Genomic DNA, 22,240 nt, shown 5'->3' with positions numbered 1-22,240 from the left:
TATTTCTGACTTCTTTCTCATGCGTGGCAATAGAGGGTTCCACTGGAGCCTGTAAATTACAATATATTTTATGATGAAGCCTRTAGGGAAACACCATAAAAGCCTGGAGTGCTCTTCCCGATTCTAACACTGATGAACACAATACACACAAGATGTGAAACAGYAATTAAAAGAATACCCAAGGGTATYCCACRTGTAGGTGGCTTTCAAGGCAAAWCTTTTCATTGTGRATACAGAAAACCTGARGTCAATTGTCAGCTTTAGCAMKGCTCTGGCACATGACATTGAGCAAGYTCATCTCAATGCTTTCCTTCTCCATCATCAACAAGGGGATGATCACATTGACCTTCGCAAGGTCTCTTGAGATCTACTGATGAAAATTACTGGCTGAGTGTATGATCATCATTCTTGGTACTATTGCTTCTGAAGCACAATAATAGATTGCAGTTATTACCTTGAGACATATAAACCTAGAATGTATTTATGCTTTCAGGTAAAGGGTTGTTATTTAAAGCAGTTATCTGATGACCAAGTAGACAAATTATACAAATCTCCATTACATTGAAATTGGTAAAATGTATGCACATTAAATGTAAGGTATTGTTCTTTTTGACACTCTGTTTGAGTCTCAAAGTACAGACTCATTACTGTGACCAAAGATTGTTTMGTTTCTATGCTTCATACCTATTAAAAATCTTCAGATGATACTCTTCATACCKACAGTAGCAGTCACATCCATGGGATGAAGAAAAAGTGTCCATAGGCTTAAAACCTGTGTTTTTACTAATTTTTTTTCTATTTTTAATATATATGTGAAGTTAGAATAAGTTAAGAGTAATTTAAAAAGCTTTTTAGGAGATTGCACAAAATCAATCACTCAAGAATTTGTGAATACTGGATTTGGTGGCCATTCTGACTCTTCCTTCTACTTTTGTCTACCTTTTGTTCTGCCTAAACAGTTTGGTTATTGTTGTCCCTTTGAGACCCTTTCCTAGGGGATCAGTGTATAGCTCCCATTGTTTGTCAGACTTGAATAGTCTGATCTCAAGCAGGCTCTGATTCTGTGTCCACTTTAAGAGAGTGGCACTGTCTGTCAGGGCAATACCTCTCTTGGAGAAAGCTGAAATACAAACAGAAATTTAATGAAGGCTTGTAGAATTGTCCTGAGTTAGTTTCAAAAACTAAAAGAGAAATATTCCTGACRTTTGTTTAAAGAGTTTGTTCTTTAAGTGAAGGAATGCATGCTATTTGGAATGCATAAAGCACACCTTAGATTAAGTATCTTTTCCCTGAGAGGTCTCAAAGAGCAGCTGTAAAGAAGAGACATCAGGGATCCTGATAGTTTTCTAGAKATGAGTTCTTGCTCTGATCCAGTTTGTTATCTCTACCAATTGTYTACACGATGCAAGATATTTATTAGTGAATTTTGTGGCCTAATAAATGAGTAKATAATTTACAGCTGTTTACAAAATCGTCTGATGTGCCTAGTTAAGTCATCCCAGTTCAGTATATGGCATTTTTAATGTTATAAAATGTGAGGAAATGCATCTGGAAATAAAGAATGCAAGGATGGCAAAAAGTACCTCACAAAAAATTTGGCTGTTACTATTTCAATGTGATCTCTCAGGGTAATACTGTGGTAAACGGAACTAGATAATTTAATGTTTAAAATACAGTATAGGGGAGAGAGGAATGACCGTGCCTTTGTCAGCAGCACAGGGACATTGGAACGCTGCACCATTTTCTGGCACCATTTCTGGTTAGGGTGGGGGAAAAACASAGGAAATGATTCAAAGGAGGAACACGATAACAAGAAGGGAATAGATAACAAGATATAAAACAGGGGCTTAGGAAGCTCAAATTATTCAGGTTACCAAAGACAAAGCCGAGAGGTGACGATGGCGGCGCACAGACCCCTGCAAACGGCGAGAAGGTCAAGTTCGACAAATCCATKTGGATCGCGTGCCAGCATTACCTGGCTGCGCTGCACCTGACGGGCCCTCCGCCACCGCATTTCAGCCACCAGCTGGGCCCGGCACCTCCGGGCGAACAGCTGTGCGAGGCAGCCTTTAGCCTCCCGAGCGCTGCAGCCCTTGAGCCGCGCTGCGGGTCGGGGGTGCGCAGCCATCCAGGGCGGTGACAGCACGGTCCCTGCCGCTCTTACCGAGCGCACATCACCGGCGCTCCGCTCTCCCGCGCGGGCAGCGAGGCCCCGCTCCCGCTCCCGCCCCGGGCTGCGGCCGCTCCCGCTGCGGGGCGGGACCGCCGCGCTGTGACGGACAGGCCGGCGGACCAATAGAGCGCGGCGGGGCGGGAACGCGCCAATGGCGCTCCGGTTGCCGGGCGCGATCGCGGCGGCGCCGCCCAATGGGAAAATTCGCGGCGCGGGAGCCGCGCGCCCGTTCGCGTGCGGCCGCGGACGTGGGGCGCGCGGCGGCGGGGCGGGCACTGCGCGCGACCCCTCACGCCTCCCGCGCTCCTGCCCCCAGATGCGAGTGTTGAGGAATGTGACGCCCTGTTTGGAAAAAAAAGAGATTTGGGCGAGCGGTGCTATCRTAGTCTGGCCGGACAGTGCGCTCCCGTCTGCCGGCGGGCCGCTCCTGTTGTTTTCCGAGCGATAATTTGGGGAGGGCGCGCGTTTTCCAGCCGTGCCCTTGGACCTTTTTTCTGGAGCGGCCTTGGGGCCATTAGGAGCACCGTCAGCGGCCAAGCCGGGGTGCGGGAGCGGGGACCCGGTGGGCCCGATGGCAACGAGTCCATGTGCTCTGTAAAGAAGGGGAATTCCCCTGTGTGCTCCAAAAACGGAGCAAAAATCACGGTAGAGAAGGTAAATGCAAAAAAAGGGTTAATTATTACTTCCACCTCACCCCTCCTTCCTCCCCCCTCCCCCCCCCCCGCTGGATAAAGATGGTCTTGGATACCCTTTGTAAATAGGAATGTGGAGGTGGGAGGGGAAAATCAGCCCGGCTGCGACTACTCGGCTGCCTCGGTGGGTGAGCAGGCGGGAGGAGCTGGTGCAGCCCGGGCGCTCTCCCGGGGAACGCGCGGGGGACGGACGGGCACCCGCGGGGCGGGCACGGCGGGAGCGGCTCCTGCGCGGGGAGCGGGAGAGGAAGACAAGAGGCTGACATGCTGCTGCCCAGCGGCTGCCGAGTGGTTTATTGAAGAGTTGGGGGGTTTCCCCTTTTTATTTTTTAAAACATTTTTCTTTTTTTTTTTTTTTTTTTTTTTTTTTTTTTTTTGTACGCCGCCTCCTTGAAGCCCAGTAGCAGCAAGGAAAATAAGCTGAGGACAGAGAAATAAGACGGAGATGGTGAGCAGATCGCTGGGTTATGGGGAGTGAATGAGGCTGCCGGGCTATTTTCTATGAGAGGTTCTTGCGGGGTGTAAAACGTTTTGGGATGATTTTGCATCACGATTCCGGGCTCGACTTCTTTGTTTGCTAAAGGTTGCTGGTTCAGGTTTACCAGCGTTCATCAGTTTATTGTGAGATGCGCAACGAGGAGTTGATGTATGCGAATGCCTGAATTACATACGCAAGCCGCACTCACAAGCAACCCCTAAACAAACCAACATTGTAATAATCCTGCAATATGATGGGCAGCTCTTGTCATGGAGGGAAGTCATTGCTCAGGTTATTTGTGGCATGCATAGGAGATGAGTCTCTTTGTAGAAAAGACCAAACAAAACTAACCTATTTTTTTCACAAACGCGAAATCCATAACAGACTTAAAAGCCAGAGTTAGGGGTTATTTTTTAATTTTGGCTTTCTCTGCAGTATTGAGGTACACGGTAAAAATCTGACGTTTGTAGAAGTTGAAAAACTCTTTGAAACGTTCACTTCTAGTGAATATGAAATGGTAGAGACTATCTTGCTTTCTCTTTTTTTTTCACGTAGACACTCGTTTGTCTTTGTGAAACGGGGGAATTCTTGTAACATGCACTTCGCTTGTTACGCTGTAGTGTTGTGCCTTAGGTAGGTCACAGTGTAAAACGTGATTCATAGCATGTTAAAAAAAAAGCCTAAGCAGGTTTGTTTTTTTTTTTTTTAATCAAGTGAAGACCTGTTATACCAATAGCTTAAACCCTACGTACAAGTTTGGAGTGCGAGGGGGGGACGACAGCCCTGCTGATTTGTATTAATGGGCGTGCTTTATGGTAAGAAATCCTGCTTCTAAATGACAGAATATTGACATTGGCTGAGTGTGTGTTCCTGTGGATAGAGTGCTGCAATCTGCTAAATACACTAGTCCTGTAAGGCTCCATAAATTTAGACGTATTGTATTTACAAAATTGTGCAGGAATGCATGGTGCCATGGGTGAAATCTGGAATTTTAGTGATTTTAGAAGTGTTGCAAGGCACTGCAAAAGAGAAAAAARTGCAGGTTCATATTAAATCTGTTATGGAAAGAAAAGAAAAAGATTTGGTGTAATAATGTAATACAGAGTTCTCATGGTGACTAAAGTAGCTGCAAGGGCTGTAGAGTTGAGAGTTTGTATAGAAAAAATAAGTTGTGAAGTCTGCTGGGGTCTTCATCATGCAAGATATTTCGATGGATGACTCGTAAATTTATTTTAGGCASCATCTCTGTAAATGCTTGCCTGAAATATTTAAATTATATGCTCCATTAGGCAAATGGGTTTATCTTCCCATTGCTTGGCTAAAGGAATGYATTAGGAAGGCAAGGTTTGGAAGAACAATAGTTTGACCGCATAGTTTCACTGCATGGTTTATCTTCGTGTGTTCAGAGATCATAGACTGTGTTTTATTTGACATTGGTGATCTTTATAAAGTGGACTTTGCTTATTTTTTATGCCATAGTTGCTGTCAACATAAATAACTGAATTTCAATTAATATGACCATAGTTTTGAACTACTATTTGGCTACAAGAGATGAAAAATCATTCCCTTCTTTGAATTTCATCTATTAATTGAAAAGCTCTGCAATTGATTTCAGTCTCAGAAAGTTTTTTAATATTGGAAGAACCAGTAAGAGGTACAAATAGAGGAAGTTTCCAATTTTATTGAGTTAGGATACTGTACCAGGAATGGCAAAATTCCTGCCTTTTGCTTATATTTCAAATTTGTACAAACTGTAGTTTAAATTAGATACTTTGTCCTGAAGACCATCTGTATGCATATTACAGTTATATAAAACTAAGCTTCTGTACTTGATTTTATGTAATGCAACACATTATATCTGCAGTGCTTTTGGTGGATCTTAGGTAGTGTCAGAATTGATACACTGCAAGGAAAACCTGTTAGAATTCTTGTGCTACCAGGTTTGTAGTTTRTTGCTCTTAATATTTTATTGTGTGAGTATAAATCATTGACACAGACATTGTAAACAAATGCTGTAGCAGCTAAGTGTGAGATTGCAGTTGGCTTGTGTCTTTCCAGTTTAACCAGAGTATGACAGTATTTTGTCAACTGTGATGCCATCCTAATAGCCATCATAGATAGTTACATTCAAAGCAGTTAGGTCAATTTTTATCCTTTGTTATCTGTTTCTACAGAATAAGGAGGAAAAGGCCAACTGTAGGATTACACCAGTTGGGATAAGGAAGGAATTTCACACATCTGTTGCATGCAGTTACCTTATTCAGACTTCATGTGTGTTTCCTGGAAATTAGTAATGAGATTTTTAAAATTAAAATCCACATATCTCTAGAAAAAAAAAATTTTCTTTCCATAATACAAGATATTTAAAGTAAACATGCAACTTGACACACATATTTTCTTCAGAAAAGRGCATTAGCAATATCATGGATTTAAGCATTAAAATAAGGACAAGGAGATGTTGACGTATTCTCTTAAATTTCAGGTAGGATGTTGTCTGCCTCTGAGCTGAAGCAAGATAGGTAACCAYCTAAGCATCTGAAAAAAGAAGTAATCAACTTAGATAATGACGTGGGTTTTATTTCATTCAGTTAACTTGTGTAAAACAAAGCCAACCCCTAAAAACTGCCATGCAAGTGTTTTGTTCCATGTTTGTCCTTTTCACTCCTATCCTTGCATTTCACAGGCAGTCCAAAACAAACTGTAAAGCTACCTCTGGTGCAGTCTGCTGAGCTTCTAGAGGTCTTCAGTTTCTCCATTAGCTTAGCTCASATTTGTTTTAAATAGTATGTAAGAGAAATAACTAATTCTAGTGAATCCAGTTCTTTTTGTGACTGGTTTTGTGCAACATTCTATGAACAGACAGCTTTATTTAGTAATACTCAGTCTTTTGAAAGCCTGACAGTCAACCCTCTGGCAGTCACAATTTTGAGTAGCATTTGGTGTGTTGTCTGTAAATGACTAATCATTTAATAGTAAGTGGACAGCATCTATGACTCATCATTAATTTATACTCACTGCTCAAACAAAATAATATTTTGGACTCCTGATGAGACTCATTGATTGCCACTGTTTCAGGGTAGTCTGACATTTTGACCCATCAAAATAAATGCCTTTCTTGAATATCAGTTAACCTTAGGGATAAAAAAATGTGTAAGAGAGGCACAGTAGGAATGTACATATGGATGGCATTTTAAAATACTTGAATCTTGACTATTTGAAGCTCATATCTAGTTACACCTCATTCCTACTAAGAACATACATTTTCTTACCATGGAGCTTACCATTGTTGGAACCAATGCTTCTTTCTGAAAAGCAGCATTATACCCTTGAAGTGACTGGCTTTATTGATTTTTTTTTTTAACTGGTTACTTTATCAAATTCCATAGAAGTTGATGCTGCATTTTTCTATGCGTGTATATATATATATATATGTATGTATATACACATTTATTTGTATTTGTATATGGTTTTTTTCCCATCTAGATAAAGCTGATGRAAATGTCACTGATTTCACCCAAGTAAGAGACAGCTAAAGTTGTTTCCAGGAAGYTGGCCACAATGAAGTCAAGGGATCTGCTTAAACATATCTTTCAAAATCAGGCCGTCTGAGAGTTAGCCTAGAAAGAAAATATCTGTGGGTACTTGTATAGATACCTAAATGTGTGTTTTCTAAAGTGTATGCACATTTTGCACAAGATAGAAAATGTTTACTAGCAGCAGTACGCTGAGGAAAACCTGTGAGCATTAAATATGTGCAGTTGTGTCTCTCTTCGAAAACATCTCAATGAAGGGTATCTTGGTCTGATTCTGCAAGTCTTAATCCTCTGTAATCAACTGATGTTAATTACCATGAGATAATTTGAACGATTTTTGACTATAGTAAAATATATGTGCCATATATTTTGAATATGTATTTAGAAAGAGTAAAATTGTAATATTTAGATCACAGCTTTGAAACTGAGTGGTCCGAGAAAGTAATTCTCATCCGCCACTTGTGTAGTGGTGCTGCTGCTGCTGGCAATATTACAAGGTACTGAGATCCATTGAGAACATATGGGCAGGGTTGTGCCTCTCTGTCTTGCTCTCCAGTTTATGTTGCACTGGGAAGACCTTTCTGTTCCTGAGCTACATGCAGTATGCTTCATCTCTTCAGATATGATGGCTTTCTTAGACAATTTGGGATTTTTGTTCCATAAGGTCCTTGACTGGGTTGTCAAAATCTTCTGTGCATGCTTCAGTTGATGTTATTTATAGTTAGGCTTTTTCTGCATCTTAGAGCACATGCGTTTAGTTTCAGAAGCTGCGASAGGGTTTCCATGAGATACTGTGCAGATACACACCAGTGCACCACTAATCTATTAGCTTCTGATTTGTAGGTCAGGGAGGAATTGAGATTTTGCTGTCTAAGCAGTATCACCTTTTTGCTGCTTCAGTGCTTACGTGACATCTCAAGTTGGCTGAAGATTAAAAGGACACTGTCAAGGTATCTTTCAGTTTCATTTTTATTATTTATTTTGTTTGCCTTGTTATTGCTGTCATAAGCCATTGGAAACTTGAAGTCTAGTGCCTTGGCAACAGGCCTTTGTCCTCCAGAACAGGTRCTATTCAGCTTGTTATGGTTTATTTAGGAATTGTGAGCCATTTGCTGTCTTCTGAATTGCTTTACTGAAGAGTTAGTTTAAACAGTGAAAGCAAGTGAGAGGGAAGAAGTGAGTAAATCAGTTTGGATAAGTCCTGACGTTTTGTAGTTATGGTAAACTCAAAATATTTATTACTTTCCTTACGTCTTTCAGAACCTAGTAATTTGGGAGTCTAGAGTTAGGCCTCAGTGCTTCCTTTGCACAGCTATCCTTGAGAGTGGACTTTGCAGGGGATGGGTATCAAGACCTGCATTCTGGATAAATATAGTTAGAATTATCTAAYGAAATAATCTGTGTAAGAATTCTTACAGATGCAGTGGTATTGATTGATTGAGGTGCTGAGCAGTAACTGTACAGGATCTGGCCTTTGTATRTCACAAATGCCTTTGTTCTAAGCTTAGTTACCTTCCCCTCTTATTTCTGCTTTCATAAAAAGAGACAATCGTGGGGATAWTTTGTGCAGAAAAATGTTGCCTGAACTTGTTCCTGTATGAAAGTSTTTTCTTAACTGATCTACATTCATTGCAATGTAAAGTTAGTGAAACTAGAGCTACTGTTTCCAGTAATTTAACTGCCTCTTCTTCATCTGCTCTGGTGATGTAAGTTCTACCCATGAGTTGGAATACCTCCATGGAGCCTTCTCATTACAGTAAACGTTCTCTGTTTAATTTGGATTATGTAGTGATAAAATTTTAAGTAACTGCTGTTCAGAACAGTGACAGAAGTGATGGCACAGACTTTTTTTACTGGATTATCCTGTTGGTAAGAAACTGTATTGCAGCGTTTCACTGATCAGCAGTGTCCATGGCTACTGGATTCTCAGCTTGATGAGAGCTGAATGTATATAGTGATACTGAGTAGTCTAATCTTTACAAATTTTAAATGGGAAAATTGTAATCTTTTTAACAGTATGCAGAGTAGCCAAGCTTGCAGGGGTTGCCCAGAGGAAAGCAAATTGCAGAGTGACTTAAAATRTGGTTCATAAAGTGGGGAAGGAGAATCTGAGATGTGACACTTAAGTTGGGGTAGGTACAATGACTTCAGGCTTGTAAATTAGATCCATGGTTTAGAAAGGGCAGCCAATTCTGGCTGCAGATAAAAACAGTGGATACAGACAGACTTTTCTGGAGGCTAATCCAGTCTATGAGATTGAATCAAGTTTTTTAACTGSGTCTTTGTGAGCATCTYTCTGCTGAGTAGAAAATACAGGTAYTTTATGGGGACTACCTTCYGAAATTAGGAATTAAAAAAAAMCTGAAATAATCTAACATTGCTTCCACAATTCTTAATCTGATGCAAGGAAGCTTCAGTCATGTTCATCAGTAAAATGTCAATAACCACTTACAAAACTTTGATTCCATTTTGCATAACAGTACATGTATTCTAATGGTCCCAAAGTATTGAAAACTCTTACTTTATGCTGGATCCATAAACTTMAGAGTTTTCCAGAATGTTAAAGATACATTTGCCTGAATAAGTATCACATTTGACTTAATTCTATCAGTGTATTGTCAGGTGAAGTCTCAAACACAAATCTTAACTTAAACTGGCAGTATTTTGCTTCTTTGCACCACAGGCTGGGTCATGCCATGCTGGTATAACTTCTCCTCATATTTTTAGACTGGTTCTTTTTTAATTCAGTGTGACAATACAAGTAGTGAGTTATTGATGGCAGCTAAAGTGAGACCATTATGACTGTAATCAATAACACACCTGCATGGAATAACAACTACTACTRGGGACATATTTTGTATTGATTCAGAAATTTATGCTGTCTCCACTACACCCAGTCTGCTACTTCCATAATTTATGTAATAAAATCTCTACTTTAGAGAAGCTGTTACTAAGTTAAATACCAAGAAATGATGACATATCAAGATGTAAATTACATATTGAAGATTTTACTACAAGCAGAAATAGCACTTGCTAAATTCCTGTGGGTTTTGGTTCAGGACCAAGGCACTTCCTTACTGCAGGCTGAAAGATAATGGCAGTCAAAACCCGTGTTCCCTCTCCTGAGGCAGTATTTTAGAGGTGGAGGGTAAGGTGCTGTTTTTAATGTGGTGTGACGATGGAAGATTATTGAATTGTGTAATCCATAAGTTTGAAACCTCTGTAGGTTACCACATTTTTTTTTCTATGTTTCWCTGTGGTATGTTCCTGCAGGTGATAAACAGTCTTCAGCTTTTGCAAACTGCTTACTATGCTGATGGTGGGGTTTCTAAATCCCAACCCATGCTCATCTATCTAGTCAAGGAAATAACCACCCACTCACTTCATTTATGATGCCACAAACCACTTTCCACTGTTTTAGAAGCCAAGAAACAGTATGATAACTCTGATATTTAGGAACTTTAGTAGTTAAGGTACTGAAGAACTAATATTAAACAGAACTGAAGCTTGTTTTGTATATATAGAAGGAACATGAGAGAATCTCAGTGATATTTATAAATAAATTGATACCTTGGCTGAGAGGTATCTRTTAGGAATTTAGGCCCAGATTCTTAAAGGGATTTAGGCACCTAGTGCGTGTTTAATTCCATTATGTTTCTTTACAATATTCTTTACAATGAAGGGTTTATGTGTAGGAGTCCTTTTGAAAGCTTAGGTCACAGGTATATAAACTTTCTTGACTTGTTTCTTTCAGGTTTGTGTGATTGTTACGGCTTTATTTTCAAATAAATAACGATTAATTTGATAAGACATGTTGACAGGTATATTTAAATTTTGCAACTATTTTAGAAATGCACTTAGAGATCACGTTAAGATAAAATGTGAACCTCCACAGACTACCAAACTTAAATAAGCTCTGAGCATAAAACTTGATTTTTGATGTCAGCGTGTATGAATATTTATATATTTTTGGATTTGAAAGACACAGTCACACAATAGGCCATGGAATTCTTGTGTTTTTCTCACCATGCTTGTTTAAAATYGCACACAGTTTTGAAGGCATTTAGTGCACTTCCAAAACCGGAKAAAAGAATTGAGAGGTACCTACAACTGTGAAGAGTTCCAGAATACAAAGTTGCCATTTATACTATTGTAAACTGTGTAATTAAGTCCAATCTCCAGTTGAGATTGTATAATTCAGAGAATATTGAACRTCCACACTTGCTTCAGGCTGTCTAGTGGACTATATTGCCCACAATTAAACAGATGAATGCACAAATAAGGATAGGCATCCTTCCAACCGGTTCTAGCTATATTTAGCAAATTCTTCTCATTTCCCTCTCTGTAGGAGGGTGATGCTGGTAACCTTAACATTGGCCAAGAGAGCTGTCAGTGTCTTAAATTCTGCCCTATAAGGTGTTTTAGTTTCCTATATTATTTTGACCCTGTGTTGGCTCCCTTTGTTTTGGCTTAACTCATTATATGTCCTAAATGAAAAATTTGCTTTGCATTGTCCATCTGAATGTAGAAAGAAGTAGAAGGCCATTCTCTGTACCACAAGGCAATAGGATGATCTTGAAAGCTTCACAAGTTAAATGTTCTGAAATTTATTAAAGGTGTAATTGAGGCAGGGGAGCAATGCAAAGAAATCTCATTTTTTTAATGGAAACTAAAGGTATAGATTCTGTAATTTTTTACCTCATTTTATGTATCAATGTTTCAAGAACTACAATGACTCTTGTTAAAATGCAGTAACCTTTCTATATAATATTACCTTTAGAAAACACAAAATTGGGCTGAGAGAATGCCTGTTATCCATTGGCAGTATACATTTGAAGCATAAGTAAGACTATGTATTGGCTTATTATAAATTTCCTTTTTTATACAGGCTTACGACCTGGGCAGTAATGAGTAAATACTGCTGTGTTTTGAAGGTGCAGTGTTTAGCCAAGGAAATTGGCTGCTGATCCTGGTAGTGAAGGAGCAGGTGCCAAATGCAGATGTGTCTGTCGCAGTAATGCAGTTGGGAAGAGGAGGCTGTAGGGCAGGGATTTGGTGTAGATGGAATTGTACTGTGTGGTTCCACGCATTTGGTTCCAATGAAGAAGAAAGCAAGGTCTGTAAGAGAAGCCTTTTAGTCCTTGATTACTTAAAGTAGTGTATGGTGTCGTTTGTTACGGTACTGCAGAAAGAAAGGCTAATAAGAATTACAGGTTAAGCACAACTATTTCATGTGAAAWGAGGTTGGAGTCTAGGGGAAAGCAGCTGGTTTCACACAGGAAGAGTGATATTTTAAAATTTTTWAAATTGTTTTTTCTTTGAAGTACTAAACCAACATAGTTTAGAATTGTAAAACTTCAAAAACAATAATATAGGTATTTCTGTTTTTTTCAGAAGTAGACAAACTGGACCTATAATCTGTAGGAAAAGTACTGATTTAGAGTTACAAATTWTGGTTAAATAGGATAAGGCACATAGAGATTTCAGAAGCTTTACATAGTGGCAGCTCAATTAAGAAAACTAGCATTTCACATAGCGTCTGATTTAAATGAGCTGTCTTCTGTCTGTAATCTGTTAAGTRTATCTGCATGTACCCATGAGACTGCTATACAGAGGATATAATTATTTTGTTTACCATTTTGAGATTGATGTGAATGGGATCAATACCAGTTACTTTGCTTTTCATTACTGAAGGCATCTGAAATGTTGACCAACCTTATCTTCCTTATGTCAAACGGATCACAAAGCCCTTGTATACACACCATTTGACCTTCTAGGACATTCTTCAAAGAACTGGCAGGCTTAGCATGTCACTTTTTTCCTCACTTGAAGAAATTAAATCTAATTAGGAGGATCCTACTAATACAATGTAGATACAGATTACAGGTGCACAGAGTGTGTGGAGAGTCCAGAATGAAAATAGCTGTCATGAAGAAGCCGGGGGAGGGGGAAGACCCTGAAATAGGCTGACTTAATTATCAGTCTTGTACTCTAAACTAAGTGACTTCAGTAGCTGCACTGATATAAAACAGTTACAGCAAGTTGGAAAATTCTATTGGGGAAAAATGTCTCAAAGCATTTTTTTCTAGAGAATGTAAAATGAGAAAGGCATTATGCACAAATGCAACAGTACGCAGTTTAATATTAGTGGTTAACACCTGATATTTATTTCCCTCTTCTTCACCCAGGTGTAGTTTGGGTACACCTGAATTACTCAGGTGCTTTAAGAGTTGGAAGCATGAACAGATTTGACTTCTCCTTGGGAAACCTTTTGACATTTCACTGGCTGTTAACGTTGTTCTTCTTACAGCAAATGTCACTTGAGACTTTTGTAACAGAGAACAAAAAAACATGCTTGTRTGCATGCTTGTCATTTCACATGAAATCAAGTGACTGATTTCTGATAGAAATCTCAAGAACATTGAGTTCATACAAGTTTCTGCCAGATCCCCCTAAGAATAACTGGTTTTTGCACATGTTTTTTGAGACAAGGTGTATTAAYGGTAGATTTTCTGAGAAACTAAGTATTTAAAATACCTTTGATAGTATGGAATTGAAAGAAACTTACTAACTATGTATAATAACAAGACAAAATCCAACTGGTTTAAAGTAGGTGTCATATCTAGGACTAAAAAAAAAGAAAAGTGTGCTTGTTTTGTGTGTCCTTGTGTGACTGGGAATTTAGAGCAGTCATTGGAAGATGAAGGAATCCAGCTCTGCATTATCGGACCCAGAGGCCATACTGTGTGATTACTAATGCATGCAGGCATGGTCAATAAATTTCATGGTTATACATCTCATTGTCATTTTTGGAGCTCATTGATTTAAGCAGTTTGCACGGATCAAGAATATTACAGCAAGCAGCACAGCCTTGTATACTGACAGGTACAAAATGGAGGAGTCTTATTTCAATCAAAAACTGAGAAATATTTGCTATTAAGTGTGAACTGAGTTCTGGAGCAAGTTRGCCAGAGATTGTGGAGATCATGTTCCTAGAGATTTTCAAAATATGACTGGAAAAGATCCTGAGCAACTTGTTCAAATGGACTCTGTTTTGAACAGGAGAGTTGCCAGGTGATATCCAGGGGTATTTCCAATCCCAGTTCTTCTGTGTCTATGGTGCAAAAATCAGAAAGTAGTTCCAGGGTTGCAAGACAATCTCCCGTTAKGTTTCTCCCAGTGGGGATAAGCTGTCAGTGAATGTCCCTTTTCCTGTGCTGGCCGTGAAGGTGGATCTGGATGGAGAGAGCTGAGTCAGGCTGGGATGTGGCTGCAGGTCTGAGGGCACCATTAGCCACTGCCTTCATGAGGTCACACTTTGTGTTTTTTAACCAACTTGGTTGTATCCATTTAAATWAACATTTAAGGTCAAACTTCTGCCTTTAGTGCAACAAAGAATTTTAAGAGGTTTATTTAAATTTAAACACTTCCACTGTCACTTTTTACAGCTGGCTTCAAAGYATATTGACTTATATTGAACATAATCTTCTAATGAGTTTTGTTTTTGCCAGAAGATACGTGTTTCTTCYATTATCTCGTTTGTTTCTATTTTGTGCTTTGTGAGTAATATTTGCAATTACTTTTCTACAGTAGCATGTTGGTAACAGCAGCAGGAAGCCACAGTTAGCTCAGTTGGARCATTTTGGCCTCTGGAGTTCTTGTTACTGCATTCAGAGTAAGAAATAACAGCCTGCTTAAATTTGTGGCATTTGGATACTCTCATCCCCTTTTTTGTTCAATATTTATTTATTGGTTAGGCTTAAGACAGCTGGTAGGAATAGTAAATCCAAGTTGATTGTAACAGATATTGTCTGATATTGGCATGTCAGTAACTAGGAAGATGAAAACAATGTGCAGTAAATATTTTGGACTGAAAGAAGTTGCTAAAATAATTCATAATTGTCCTTCTTGCTAGACTGGATAAACAAATTGAAAATTATTTCCTTTTATTTGTGCACATATTTGAAGAGGCTCTGAATTGCTGTGATGGTGTATTGAGCTGTATTTCTGCTCAGTGCTGTTTGCTGGCACATTTTGTATTACCTGTAACTTCCATCAGTGCAGTCTTCCTGTGGAGAACGTGTCCTGTGGCAGTTTGGGACTGGGTGAGCTGTGCTCGGTTTGCACCTCAACAACTGGTCTGCGTTAAAGCACCTTGAAGACATATKTGTAATATTAAAATAAAGGTGCTTAGCCTTTGTTTAAAATCCTGTCTCTCTGGAAGCAGGTTACTTAATGAGCATGTTTTACTCATCTCATGGGGACAAAGCCTGAGCTGTTAAATTTGTGGCAGCAAAACGAAACAATTTTTGAACCAAGTCATCATTTTCAGCATCAATAGAAGGTCAYGCCCTTGTCAGCTGGCGTTGGTTCAGCATCAGGTTCCAGTCAGAATTGGCTGCGTTATGCTTAGAGCTGCTCTTTAAGAGACCTTCACCCTTCACTCTGTTTGGAGCTGCTGCCATGGTGGATCTACTGAATATTTATAAGAGACCTATTACAAGACTCCTTAGTGCAGTCAGAGTAGAGACTCGTTGGTTCTCGTCCGGCAGAATGAAGCTTGTTCAAGCACATGACAGACTCTACTTCCATCATTTCTTCTTTGCTTACTGTTGTGTGTTAAGCCATGCTACTGATTTCAGTTCAAAATACAACTCYACTTGTACTACTTCTGTAGTTTCAAGGTTGGCTTGGTTCCTGAGAAGTTCAGACCTTCTGGGACCTGGAATTTGGCAGRCTAAACTTTTTAAACAAGGTTACGAGTAAAGGCTGGAAAGCTCGTTCYCTTGCTCTGCTGCTTGGCTTAACTAATGTTTTACTCAGCTGTAGTGAACAAAGATAGCCAAAATCACTGAATCCATACCCTTTGCAATTTTAGGAAATGGCATTGCAAAAAGTTAGGGATCTGTTTTCAGAGTAGGTGATTGTTCGCATCAATAATTTTTATACTACATTTAAATTTCTCTTCCCATGAGCATCTTCAGGTGCTGGAAAGAGATGAATTTTAAATCAATTGTGAATTACCAGAATATCAAACATATTTTTTGAGCAAAGTTGCTTATAAAAGAGAAAACGTTATACATAAATATTAATTACATATAATGTCTTCCTGAACTCTTCCTAGATCTTACAGGCTTGTGTAGGTAGCAGGGTATCCAGATTTGTAGCTCAAATTATATCTTGATATATTGAAAACTTAAATCAGCTTGCTGWCAACTTCTGTTTTTCTTTTAAAATGGCTCATACAGGATTGCCATATTCAATTTTAGAAGTGCAGTTTAAGATTGGTTGCAATGTTTTTAAACTTTATCAAGCTAATAGTGGCATTTTTTAATATCTARTATTATCCTGCTGAAGTCTGTTCAATATTATTTCTGATCATTATAACTTCATTTCTTTTGGATCAGAGGAAATTTTGTGTTCATTTTRTTCTTTGGAGAAATGTTTTTAAAAAGGCGAACTTTGGCAAGATTTTGCTTCTGACCTCTGGATGGAATTGCTCATCAGGCAGAGTCTGAATTGCTATTAAAACTCAAACTTTTGAGGAAAATTCTTGCCTGAGGCTGGATTTGTACTGATTCAACACATTTTTTATGATTATACCGTCTCACTCAGTGCTGTTTCTGGAACAACATGACCCTTTTAATGAATTTTATTTTGTGACAAACTGAATTTCCGTGTACGTGCTCCACTTGCTTGTGTTTTTCATCTTTGTGCTGTGGTTTCTCCTTTGTTCTGCAGCCCTTAAAAGCATTTACTTATCAGAGTTGAAGATAAATAAAGCATCCTGTTTAGTAATTAGCTAAATTTTCATTGTGTCATCCTAAAGTCTGCATTGAGACATATTGTTGTCTTATAACTTGTAACTTATGAAATGAAACATAAAATTTTCCATGAAAGGTGACAACACCTTCCATGTTGCTTGCTCACAAGAATTGGGGACAWACCCCGAAGTCTTCCTTCATAAAAGCAATCTGAGGTAGTTGTGTAGAGGAATCTGACATCTAAAGTTTTTTAGATTATAAGTTTAGAGTAAAATTTATCCTCTCCTGTGAGTCCCAGTGCTGCTTGTTCGGAGTTTTCTACATGGAAGGTGTGACTTCCAACTTGCAGCATACCTATGGAATTGTGTGTATTTCTAGTTTGGAAAGAAAAGCAGGGAAAACAGTTGGAGATTTATGATTTTTGGAGTTAGACACAAAGAAATTATCAAAACTTGGTAAAATGTAGCCCAAGAAAGTGTTTGTGTTCCTTGGGAATTAATACTTTGTGTTACTGTGAACTTGGTCTGAAAAATACTCCAGTTTCCTTGTAACTTATGTTTGTTTTCGGTGGAAAACCTTTTGTGTATGTTAGGTCAGTGAAATCAGGTGTATGATCCAGGAAAAAACGCATTTAAGCAAAGAGAAAATAAGGAGAAGCATTTTGGTTCTTCTTGCATCTCATTACAGTACACCTAAAACAAGTGATTTTTGAATTTCATAACCCAGAGATTTCAGTAGAAACTTTTCCACATACTAGAGTGTTCAAACCAGATGGAAGTTTCAGCCTTGAACTTTGATTTGGGGAAGTAGAAAGTCTGGAGTCTGACGAAAGTCTTGACTTAGGCTGTTTTGGACTAGGGACAGCAGTGCAGTTTTAGCAGGTGTTTTGAGCTATGAACTGTATATGGAGTTGTCTCATTACTGAGGTCAGCAAACCTTTAGTCACACTAATTACAGAGTTTATTCAGAGTTTGATCTGCCTCTTATGTTTTCCAGGGATATCCATAACTGAGTGCTTTATGAACAAGGGGAGGGCCCTAACAACTCGCCTGAAAGGGTGGTAAGAGTTGGCAAAATTTTTTACATATATTTGTACTACTTTCATTTCTACACGTGTTTGTGTGTATGAAATCTAGAAAGCAGAATTGTCTGGGACAATAAATAGATTAAAAGAGTTACAGTCTCACAGTTGACATTCTTTAGCCAACATAAAGGGATGAAAGGCTAAATTTGTTTTATAGTAATAGCCTGTAATGACCTTTCTCTCAAACAGAAGGACTTTTGAACTGAGTGTGGCTAAAATATGCAAGAGTTTGAATTAGCCTGCTTGGAATACCAAATCACCAGATAAAAACAAATGTCTGCTATAATCAAAATGTAGAATAATCAACTGCATGTGATGTAGCTAATAATAAAACTTCCAAAAATTTATAAATGGGCCTTTTCAAGATGTTTTGTTCTGCTGCTGTCAGGCTGTTAGACAAGAGGCGAACTGACTTCCCACCTCCTGACTGCCCTTTGTCAGCGCCTCAGTTTTGTGTTCAGCTGTACAGAGAAATTTCATTTGGGTTTTTTTCTCAGAGCTCTCTGTGCAGAAATCTGTGGCATGTGATTGTTACAGTTAGAAACTCAGTGGTTACCTATGGGTGTGGTGGGATGTGGGTCTTGCTGCAGCAGAGCCTCCCTGCTCTAAGTGAAGGGCCCTTGCCAGAACTCTACAATCAGTGTAGTCAGAGATGAAGCAATTTATTAATTTGTATGACTTTCACTGATCTGGGAAGTCATTCCTGAGACCTAACCAGGCAGAAGTTTCCTTACACAAGGAAAAGTCATTTACACTGGGATAAAGGAACATAATTAAAAAAAACCCTGATCTCTTAAATGACTAAAACCAGAAGACAGCTGTACTTTCTAAATGAATAAAATTGATTGAATAGTTCAGACTTTTAAAAGCTTTCATTACTTTTTATTAGTCTCCTTTTAAATTTGTTTTAGGGRAAGTAGATTTTTGGGTAAAAGATGGGAATGCACTTTACAGTACAAGCAAAACTGAAAGCTACTGTTTCAGAATATCCTRAGCAATATAGAAGAGGTGGGGGATTTCTTAGGGGATTTTTCACTATAATAGTCAGCCTGAGGTGAAATCTGTGGTATTTAGAGCAAAGGAAAATTATTGTAGGGGGGAAAGGGAATAAATTGACAGGAATAAAAGGTGYTACAGCCTCACCACTCATTCAAAATTAGGTAAAAAGGTAGCAGGCAATCAGATGAAATGCTGTTTGTGGAGACATGACAAACATGTATCTGTTGATTGTTCTGCAGTATATTTTTGAAGGAAAGGAATGTACAGCTTTGAAAACCTTCCTGCTTTTTTCTACACTGAAGAAGCAGTACTAACTGTGCTATCATTACCAAAGGGCCTTTTTACAGAGTTCATGTCTAAGTCTGATTCCTTGTTTCATAAGTGAGGTATTCTCTGTATTCCTTTTAAAGAGTGCGTCACCCTTAATCAGGAGAGCTATGCATTTTCAGAGTGATGGTGCTTTCAATGTATTGCCTGTCAGCCCTATAGAATGCTAGTCATTTTCTTTACMAGTGCAACTCATTTGAGTGAGACTGCTAACTTACAAAGCAATTTAAGGTTTATTTTGATTGGTTATTGGTTTGTGGCTTTTGATGATGAGATTGAATTGCATTTTTGTGCAAGAGACATTGTGGTGGAAAATCTGAAAAGTTGGAGCCGTTTGGAATTGTTCTACTCCCACTGAGGTCAGCAGTAGCATTTCTGTGGCTTTCAGTGGGAGTACCATTACACTGTCTGAATATAAAGACTTTTCTTTCGAAAAACACTTATAATAGTCTGCTTTAGTTAGTGTTACATGAAAACTAAGTAACTATTGTGCTACTTGTTTATGGAAAAAAAGGTATTTCCTAAGTAGGAGAAAGAAGTTGTGACCATTTCTTTTGTGCCAGCATATTGGGTTTTTTAATACTTACAGCTGTGWAAGTCATTGCACCACAAAAATCGGTTATCTAGAACTGTTTTGATTATATCCTCCAGTGTKTTTTATTATATTGTCTGTAGGAGTAGGTCTGAACAGACAGAGTATTGTCTGGAGTATTGCAGAATGAATACTTATGGGAGTAGTGGTAGATATGGCTAAATTCTGCCTTTATAGGTATTACTCCTCATGTCAACAGGGCATCTGGATTGGAGAGGAAGCATGTCATCTCCTGAATATATGTACTGTTCAAAACTGTGTATGAGTTCTCGACTTTATTAAAAGGTTATTATTATTAGTGGTGTTTTCATGGTTATTGGAGAAAAACTTTCTTTTTTAGAAAGGTGAAGGTTTCAAAAAGTGAGATGCCATACTTGGTATGCAATAAATGTAATTTTTTTTAAACCCCTCTGTGAAGATGCTATTAGAAGGTGAATGTGGCATAAAAGCCTCTAGCCTATGGTTTGCTCAGAAATTATTTGTGAAACATTAAAAATAAGTGCCTTTTTCAGAAATTAATACTAAATAGTGATTTCCAGAACTGTAGTTGTGTGATTTAAATGGTCAGTTTTGCTTGTAATGTACAAAATGGAGTTGATTTGGAATGTGTTCCAGGCTGCCAGATTTCAGACCTCAGCCATCCAGAATGGGTGTTTTGAAGCTGTTAGGAATATTTTTTTCCTCGTAATTAATTTTCTTTTCCTAATTCATAGCTTGTAGATTTATGGTTGCTTATTTTGGATTTCTACCATATTTTCTAGAATGATCAACAGTGGTGAATTAATCTTAATTGATGGATTGCTATACATTAATCAAACCCTTGCTTAATGTGCTTGATGTTTCTTCTGAGTAAGCTGGTTTTTTAGAACATTGTCTGTAGTTAAGTTTATTAAATTAAGTCTTGGGCATATAAGAGTCTTTATCACGTATGGGAAGCACAAGATATGACCCAAATACTCAAATTACCCTMAGACAGCATTTTGTTTTATAAGCATTTTCAGCACAAACAAATCTGAACTAAGTAATTTTAGAAAGGAATTTCCCCTCCATGTAGTTTACATTATATGTAGACATTAATTAGGGATTTTTTGTCTGTATCTCTTGGAAATTATTTTTATCTGGTTTATCTGATGCCAAGTCTATTTATCTCGAATAGGAAGTTTTACTATTGTCTGTGCATGACATGATTTACAAACTWAGTCTGATGACTTTGTGCTGTATGCCTGAGAATTTACCTCTACATGATTATCTTTAGTTAATGATCTTACAAGCCTTCCACAGTTGCTGCTGAGTCCTAATTTTGCCTTCATTGTTGTCCACACAATTGTGCCTTTGGAGGTGTTGAATAGATTTAAAGAAGAATGTTGGATTCTTATGCACAGTCTTTATTTATTGATGGAAATTTGGAATCAGTTAACTCTCAATTTAAATGGTGACTTGTTTGAAAGCATTGGGATTTTGCCGTGGTGCTGCTTTGACTCCTCGTGGTTTATTGATGGCAGCTGGGGAGTTGAACTCCTTCAGTTCACCCAGATGAGGTTTGGATGATCCCTGGGATGTTGGAGTTTCTCCATCCTTGCTCAGGTCTTCTCCTAACAAAGATGACAGCAACAGGAGCAAGCCTGGTGCTCTGCAGCAGTGGTGTGACAGGCTGTGGCTCTTTGTTTTCCTCCAGTTCACTGCACAGCTACATAGTGCTAACAGAAGATAGGTTGTATTGCTGTAAATAGTATTTTATGGTTGATCGGGTACGGTTTAATAAGTTATCATTTACTTTAGGGAGCAACAGAACTATTGGAATAGTGATTACTTAAACAGGCAGATATTTTTAGTAGGGRTCTGCTAAATATTTTCAAAATTACTTACCTGTCTGAAGCAGAATTTCATTGAATTGCCTGGCTAAGGTTGGCATTAAAACTGTATGATACATCATTGTATGCTGCCCTGCTTTCTGCTTAATGGCTTGGAGAAACCCTGCTTAATCTGAAATGCATTAGTATTCAAAACTTAGATGTTTTYCTGGACTCAAAGGACTGATAATCTGTATTTGGGATATGCATGTGGAAACATGCTAATGTACACCTATCAATGGAGCTGTACATCTCTGCACACATTAGTATTGAAAACAAATATGTAACTTCTGATCCTTGAGATCTAACTGCCAGTGTTTCCATTCTGGTCAAACACGCAGTGCAGCTCGTCTGGCATATCTTTGCTGGCATATTCCCAGATGCAAGACCAAATTTTCCCRTATGGATCCAATGAGTAGATTAAAAGTTTAGAATTTAATCTCTACTTTCATAGCAAGAGTCATGGTAGGCCTTCTTAATATTCATTCAGTGTTCTTGCAGACATCTCTGGCAATAGTGGAGTAAGATGCACATAGTGTATTAAAACCACAGTGAATAAAACTTTAAGACCTGATCTCTTGATTTACATTTCTTACAGCAACATCTCTATAGAATTGAGAAGACATAAATATTAGACAATTTTTCTCCTTCTGTTTTGATTCATTAAAGGCATTTCCAAGTGACTTTACCATAGAAACTTGTTGGAAATTGTCAGTAAGAATTTTGTGAGATTTTTTTATCTTGCACA

At 38.4% G+C, this 22,240-nt stretch overlaps 1 long non-coding RNA gene across 1 annotated transcript in view; it reads left to right on the top strand.

The window, feature by feature from the left end:
• The first annotated feature begins 2,556 nt into the window (after nt 1-2,556).
• The window catches only part of LOC130575304 (uncharacterized), an 84,268-nt gene continuing 64,584 nt past the window's right edge, over nt 2,557-22,240 (top strand). Inside the window, exons 1-3 of the long non-coding RNA XR_008965541.1 lie at nt 2,557-2,827; nt 3,262-3,313; nt 17,637-17,700. This is a non-coding gene — a long non-coding RNA (uncharacterized LOC130575304). The remainder of the gene's footprint in view (nt 2,828-3,261; nt 3,314-17,636; nt 17,701-22,240) is intronic.

The sequence above is a fragment of the Malurus melanocephalus genome, unplaced genomic scaffold, assembly GCF_030028575.1.
Source record: "Malurus melanocephalus ecotype Western Australia unplaced genomic scaffold, MMel_1.1 scaffold_102, whole genome shotgun sequence".
Lineage (NCBI taxonomy): Eukaryota > Metazoa > Chordata > Aves > Passeriformes > Maluridae > Malurus > Malurus melanocephalus.
The sequence above is the reverse complement of the archived record's forward strand: the minus strand, read 5'-3'. Positions and strand labels throughout refer to the sequence as shown.